The sequence below is a fragment of the Mus caroli genome, chromosome 7 (genome assembly GCF_900094665.2).
Source record: "Mus caroli chromosome 7, CAROLI_EIJ_v1.1, whole genome shotgun sequence".
Lineage (NCBI taxonomy): Eukaryota > Metazoa > Chordata > Mammalia > Rodentia > Muridae > Mus > Mus caroli.
This window is the reverse complement of record NC_034576.1, coordinates 107,224,694-107,232,931: the sequence shown is the minus strand read 5'-3', so window position 1 is coordinate 107,232,931 and position 8,238 is coordinate 107,224,694.

Genomic DNA, 8,238 nt, shown 5'->3' with positions numbered 1-8,238 from the left:
ATTTCTTTAACTTAATACCAGTGGCTCAGGCTCTAAGATAACAGTTGATAAAGTTGATAAACTACAAAGCTTCTGTAATCCAAAGGACACTGTCAATAAAAAAACAAATGGCAGAGTGAGAATCTTTAGTAAACCTACATCTGACAGAGGGCTAATACCCAAAATAAATAAAGAACCCAAGAAGTTAGACACAAACAAATCAAATAATCCAACTTAAAAATGGGGTACAGAGTTAAACAGAATTCTCAACAAAGGAATCTTGTATGGCCAGGAATCACTAAAAGAAAGGTTCGATGTTTTTAGTCATCACGGAAATGCAAATCAAAATGACCCTGAGATTCCATCCTGCACCAATAAGAATGACTAAGTAATTAGTGGAATCACTAAAATGTAGGCTATAATATCAATGCAGAAATGGACTTGTTACCAAGGTAAGGTTAAGCAGGCAAAGAGCAAAAATCTTCCTTTTTCCCTGTCGTTGTCTAGTAGCAGGTGTTGCCTAGATTAGATCTGGATTCAAGATTTGGATTCAAGGTTTGTCTTCTCCCTTCCAGATCCGGATTAAGGTGTGTCTTCCTCAAAGATTCAGATCAGAAGTTTATTCTCCCTCTTCAATTTAAAAAAACAAAAGAAAAACTACAGGTGTGCCCTCCATTTTTTGCTTTTTAGTTATCACCAGATGTAGTCAAATTGACCACCAAGAGTAGCCGTCACAGTCCCCAATAATCTTTGGAAAAAAATTACCCACCTGAAGGGAATGCTGCTTCAGGGTACTTTCTTACTCCACCATGAAAGCTAGTTCAAGAACAGAATTGTGTCCCACACTCTCATGTGAGGTGCTGGCTAACACAAAAATTAACCAGCCTGATTCCATTTTAAGATCAGAAGTGAAGAGGCCAGTTCAGGACCTTTGGAAAATCCCACCAGACCCCTTCTCTCCTGGAAGGGAAAGGTCATAGAGCACTCAGGCGCCCCTCTGGAAGGGAAAGGCTAATTACATTCCTCAGACCACAGGGTGGGTGGGGTGACCATCAGCCCCCTGTGGGTTGGGGAGGCCCAGAGCATGTAGACACATACTGCAGGGTGGACAGACTGTTGGCCACCTAAAGACAATTGTTGGCCACCTCATTCCCTAAAGACCAATCAGTTTAAAAGTCACACTGTTCTATCAATCATATTGTGCCTAATGGATGCTGCTCTGAAAACTGTATAAAACTCAGTGAACAAGCGGCCCACAGTCATTATCTCCCCTTAGAGTGCAGGGCGACTCCCCGCATGCTGGAACAACAAAATTCCTCTTGCTTTAGCATCAATCCTCCACTCCACATTGTTCATTCAGGGGGACTCTGGTAAGTTAGGGCTTGTCAGAGTCTTACAGAAGCTTTTTATAATGTAAAAGAAAGTTTTTCTGTTGGTTATAAAACTTAAGTTTTTATTTCTTGGAATTTGAACTGATATTAACTTTAAGAGGCTGGAGTTAGACTGACTCCATGGCAGGCTGCAAAATGCCAATTCAAGACTAGATCTAAAATTCTGTTTCCCAGAACAGAATAAACCAGTTCCAGAAAAAAACAAAAACAAAACAAAAAACAAAAATCCCATAGTCTAAGGTCAGTCAATCAAGAGCTGCCTAGTCATCTGGCCTGAGGTAAAAATAGTCAGGAAGAGTCAGCAATGGATTCTAGGCTCCCCCTGGAAAATCCCTAGAGCCCTAGCCAATCTCAGAGACACCCATACCCCTGGAAATAAGGCCTATCAATCAGGATAAAAGTTACTTATTCCTCACTGGAATTCCCTTAACTGGCTTTAAATTGAGCCTACAAAGATCACACCTCTGTTCCCATCCTAGTGAATGGTAGACACTTATATGCTGGATTTCTGCAGAGTAAATGCTCTTTGCTTTTGAGTACTTTTAAAGTCTGGGGTATTTTCTTCAGTGCTTCTTGGACCCTTACACCTTGAACCTTTCTGGAGTGCAACTAGATCCCTGTGATCTTCACCCTGACTCCATCTTGACATATGGCAAACCCATAAGACATTCTGCCAAATCATCACTAAATTATTTGCTTTTGTACTTTACTTGCCAAGTTTTAATGTTGCAAATTTCTTTAAAAAAAAAATAAATAAAAACACAGATTTTGCCCTATAAAAAGGGCCTAGAAAGTTTATTCCCTGNTGATCTCCTGAGCCCAGGATAAGGAGGAGCCAGCATTCCACTGGCTTTGCTGAGCACAGAAGTAAAGCTTCTTAAATTCAACCTAAATAAAAAAGAAAAAGAAAGAAAGAAATGAGTCCATGGTGGAATCATTCATTGAGTGGGGTTAACAACATGAGGGAAAGACTTGAATGGCAGGTTTGACATCATTTCTTTATTTGATGTGATTTTGTAAATTAGTTACAAGGAAAACCCAACCTTAAGGCAGACAGAGAAATGGAGCTGAATATATGAAAAAGGGAATATATTGTCCAATATGTGACCTAACAATTTCTAGGTATCACTTTCTGCCATCATGATTTTCATACATCACATTATTTTTTACTGATTTTCCATAGAAAATCTCAGTTTGCTATACCACACTTTTATCCTTAGAAACTAAAAGACTAAATCTTTTCAGTTCAGAATTCATCTTAAATAATCTGACCTAAGGTTGAACTCATGTTAACTAACAGGCTGGTATCTAGCACCAGTTTCCAGGCTACTTTTCAACAAGACCTATGTCTAACACCAGTCCCCAGGTTACCCCTCAACAAAGCCTGGGTCTAGCACCAGTCTCCAGGTTATTTCCCAACACATCTGTACCCCTAGGATTCAAGCCAGTTCATGGCAGTTCACTTCCTAACAACCACCAATCAGAAGGAAAGCAGAAGTTAAGATTACAGTTTGCCTCCCACCACCAGCCAATTATATTAAAGGCCATAATGCCCCTCCCACCTCCAATCAAATGTATATCAGGCTAGACACCCCTTTCTTGCCTCCATAAATGTTTGCCTAAAACTGGGCTCAGGGTTCCACCTTCCTGCTGTGGCAGGGTTGGCAGGGAGTCTAAGCTCCTGCTTGAATAGAGACCTATGCTGATGCTATTGCTTCAGAATTGGCTCCTTGGTGGTCTTTTGGGGGTCACAGATGTTTCCTGGCACAACAAAACAAACTACNNTTGAAAAGNAAACAGAATGTGAAACTGGAGAGATTTTTTAAGTGGAAAATTTCATTTCAAATCCAACAAAAATTATATACCAGTGTTCAGAATATCCTAGAGGAACTGATTAGATACANGGAAGAGGGAAAGTAAGTAGATTGCTACCCACTGTATGTGCCATTGGATGACTGTNTTTAAATCAGACCCATCATCAGAGGCCACAACAGGAAGGCCACAGGCTTGGCTTTCTTCTCACCCTGTGTGTCTTGCTAGAAGGTGGCAATCTGCAGAACTAGCCACAGACACCAGAACTCTCACATCATCTCCCACTTGCTTCACACTACACCCCACGTGGTTTTACAAGTCTTCTGAAATGCTATGTGAGCAATGATCAATACCTTAGACTGAAAGTATTAATAAGATATTGTCAGGAGTCATCATAAGACAAGCTAATAACTAGCAGGTGATCTTCCTGAGATGACCCCCTTAGATTAAAATCTAAGATGGAACTCTGTTACGCAAGGCCCAGGAGAAATCATTTTAGGAAAGAATCCTGCCATTAAGATGCTTTTCCTGTTATTATTAAACATATGTGACAATCACTAGGTATTAGCCCACTCTTTTGAGCAGATCTCTGTAAAACTATGAAGATGTACCTTCTTGGAATGATGCTATATAGACAGATAGATGACTTCTCAATTCTTTATGATGATCTTATAAGAATTCCTAAAATTATATCACTATTTACTAAGCTCTTTTATAATGGAACTGCTATTAGGTCCTTTTCTGATAGTCAAAACTTCAATAAAATCTATGTCAGTCTCCCACATGTCACCAGTTAATTGCTTCTAGAAGGTTAACAGACTTTCTACTACTCAGAACATATTCAAAAAGACAATAAAACCATTAAACAAAGGTCATAAAAAGGGAACTAAGGATTTATTATAGGTGGTAGGAGAGAAGATAAAATATTGACTGGTTTTATCTATACAAAACTTCAGTAATAACTTAATTATGGCTTTTTTTTTCCGGTTTTTCGAGACAGGGTTTCTCTGTGTAGCCCCAGCTGTCCTGGAACTCACTCTGTAGACCAGGTTGGCCTCGAACTCAGAAATCTGCCTGCCTCTGCCTCCCAAGTGCTGGGATTAAAGGCGTGTGCTACCACGCCCGGCTTTTAAATATGGTTTTTAACTCTCAGTGAACCTGTGGAGCTGTGACAGCTGATCAATGTAACAGGATAATTATTCCTAATGGATATGCATGTAAACATTCTCTGTTGTAAACTTCGTATTCAATTTGTGATTGGAATATATAAACTTGTGATGAACTTTTTACCATGTGATCATGTATTCTGAAAGATGTATAAGTGCTGAGGACAAAGAGAAGAGTCAGAACTGAGCTAAGGAAAAACATTTTTTGATAGTACACTTCTTAAACAAATAGAAAAAATTTCCCTTATCCTCCTTCTTCATTCAATCCATTTTCCCCTTTTACTCAACAAGCTTTCAAAGGAAATGTTTTACAACTTAGTGATAAAGGTTATAATAGAATCACTTTTTAAAGTGTCCTGAAAGTTAGAGCAGAGCAGTTCCTGCTAAGATAGAACAAAGGTCACATTACTTAATTCCACCCCACCCCCACCCCCAACCCCACCCCATCTGCTGTTAGGCTAGAGGTGTCAATTGCTAAGCCAGCAGCTTTTTAACCTCAGAAAGGGCAAGAAAGTTTTTAGGGCTTTTTAAAAGTTATCATCAGCATTTTAGAATAGATAGAGAGCTAGAATGTCTGGAGACCACTAGTCTTTAAAGCTATACCAGAGTCCTACTCTGTATCCCATTTCAACCTGCTCCAGGTCAGGAGGCTCCCAGCATCTAAACTGCTGCCTTAGAACAGGGACTTTGAAGAAGGTAAATCAACACAGATAGGACTCTCAACTGGGTCCTGCAAACCCCTTGGCTTNTCACATCATCTCCCACTTGCTTCACACTACACCCCACGTGGTTTTACAAGTCTTCTGAAATGCTATGTGAGCAATGATCAATACCTTAGACTGAAAGTATTAATAAGATATTGTCAGGAGTCATCATAAGACAAGCTAATAACTAGCAGGTGATCTTCCTGAGATGACCCCCTTAGATTAAAATCTAAGATGGAACTCTGTTACGCAAGGCCCAGGAGAAATCATTTTAGGAAAGAATCCTGCCATTAAGATGCTTTTCCTGTTATTATTAAACATATGTGACAATCACTAGGTATTAGCCCACTCTTTTGAGCAGATCTCTGTAAAACTATGAAGATGTACCTTCTTGGAATGATGCTATATAGACAGATAGATGACTTCTCAATTCTTTATGATGATCTTATAAGAATTCCTAAAATTATATCACTATTTACTAAGCTCTTTTATAATGGAACTGCTATTAGGTCCTTTTCTGATAGTCAAAACTTCAATAAAATCTATGTCAGTCTCCCACATGTCACCAGTTAATTGCTTCTAGAAGGTTAACAGACTTTCTACTACTCAGAACATATTCAAAAAGACAATAAAACCATTAAACAAAGGTCATAAAAAGGGAACTAAGGATTTATTATAGGTGGTAGGAGAGAAGATAAAATATTGACTGGTTTTATCTATACAAAACTTCAGTAATAACTTAATTATGGCTTTTTTTTTCCGGTTTTTCGAGACAGGGTTTCTCTGTGTAGCCCCAGCTGTCCTGGAACTCACTCTGTAGACCAGGTTGGCCTCGAACTCAGAAATCTGCCTGCCTCTGCCTCCCAAGTGCTGGGATTAAAGGCGTGTGCTACCACGCCCGGCTTTTAAATATGGTTTTTAACTCTCAGTGAACCTGTGGAGCTGTGACAGCTGATCAATGTAACAGGATAATTATTCCTAATGGATATGCATGTAAACATTCTCTGTTGTAAACTTCGTATTCAATTTGTGATTGGAATATATAAACTTGTGATGAACTTTTTACCATGTGATCATGTATTCTGAAAGATGTATAAGTGCTGAGGACAAAGAGAAGAGTCAGAACTGAGCTAAGGAAAAACATTTTTTGATAGTACACTTCTTAAACAAATAGAAAAAATTTCCCTTATCCTCCTTCTTCATTCAATCCATTTTCCCCTTTTACTCAACAAGCTTTCAAAGGAAATGTTTTACAACTTAGTGATAAAGGTTATAATAGAATCACTTTTTAAAGTGTCCTGAAAGTTAGAGCAGAGCAGTTCCTGCTAAGATAGAACAAAGGTCACATTACTTAATTCCACCCCACCCCCACCCCCAACCCCACCCCATCTGCTGTTAGGCTAGAGGTGTCAATTGCTAAGCCAGCAGCTTTTTAACCTCAGAAAGGGCAAGAAAGTTTTTAGGGCTTTTTAAAAGTTATCATCAGCATTTTAGAATAGATAGAGAGCTAGAATGTCTGGAGACCACTAGTCTTTAAAGCTATACCAGAGTCCTACTCTGTATCCCATTTCAACCTGCTCCAGGTCAGGAGGCTCCCAGCATCTAAACTGCTGCCTTAGAACAGGGACTTTGAAGAAGGTAAATCAACACAGATAGGACTCTCAACTGGGTCCTGCAAACCCCTTGGCTNGGGAGTGCATGGTTATTGAGGGTGAGAAATGGGAGTTGATATTGCCTACTGCCATCAACTGTGGCTGATTGGGGCACCATCANTGCACAGGCTATGCCAGGAGCCATTAGCTCTGACTTTGTTTACTGTTGTGGTTAATAGTAGGTGCCTTCAGCACCTGGTTGGTTTGGTTGGGTAACATCAGTACTTTGGTTAAGCCAGGAGCCATCAGCTCTGACTTTAATTGCCTGCTCCAATCAGCAGAAGTGGATAGTAGGTGCCATCAGCACCTAGTTGCTTTTGTTGGGTATCATCAGTGCCCAGGTTAAGCCAGGAGCCATCAGCTCTGGCTTTAATTGCCTGCTGCCATCAGCAGAGGCTGATATTAGGTGCTATCAGTGCCTAGCTGTTCTGTTGTGAGCTATCAGCACCCATCTTAAGTCAGGATTCATCAGCTCTGGGATGTTTGCATTTTGTGGGTATCTTTCAAGATATGACAACGTGAATCTACAGACAGAGATCTCTTTAGGGATGTTATTAAGCATACTATTAAAGAAAAAGTCATTAAAGTTAGCACTAGCCAGCTGACTGACTTTCTTCAGTTTGTACAAATGGTCANTCCTTGGTTTCTAGGGAGAGAACTGTAGATGTGGATGCATGGGTGAAAGTATGGTTAGATATTAAAAACGTGTTTTCAGAGAATGGAGGATTGGGCTGCCCCTTACAGCGTTTGCTATTTGGAGTGTGCTTAGGAAGGCATCGGTGGATGGCAAAATGGCCATATGTGCTCAGGAGACATTAGTTTCATCTCCTTGTGATGAGATTCCATTATTACAGTCTATCTCAGGATTAAGAACACTGTCTATTTCTCAACAGAAATGTCTGAGAGAAGCAGCTCAGAGGAGGGTAGTAGTGAATCAGAAGAGGAAAATTCAAAATCAGAGGAAGAATCTGGTTTCTGTATTATATTAGCAACCTTTTTGATTTTATATCTACTAGGCAAGCATCTCCAGAAGATAGAAACCAGAAAAACATTTTGAGAAATCTCTTGTTCAGCTTACAGAGGCAAAAAAAAAAAAAAAAAAAAAAAAAAAAAAAGGTTCTTAGCTCTGAAGCAAAATCTATTATTTTAAAGCAAGTGGCCTTTGGGAATGCTATACCCACTTGTCAGTCTCTTCTAAAGACAATTAAAAATCTGAAAATATTTCTGACTTTTTTTAAAGCATGTACCAAGATTACTCACCATATTTTTGAGGTGTGGACATTACAGCAGCTTTACAGAGTCAGACTACAACTCAATTTCTAAATGACCAAGGAAAATGACCAAGCCTGATCAGGCAGACATGACCCAAGAATGTTATTCTTGTGACAAGCCTGGATATATCTGTAGACAATGTCCTAATAGAGCAGAAGGTGCTGTAATTATTTTTTATTTAATTTTATTTTCTTGGATATTTTCATTATTTACATTTCTTGTTTCTTTTCTTTCTTTCTTTCTTTTTCTTTTTTTTTTTTTT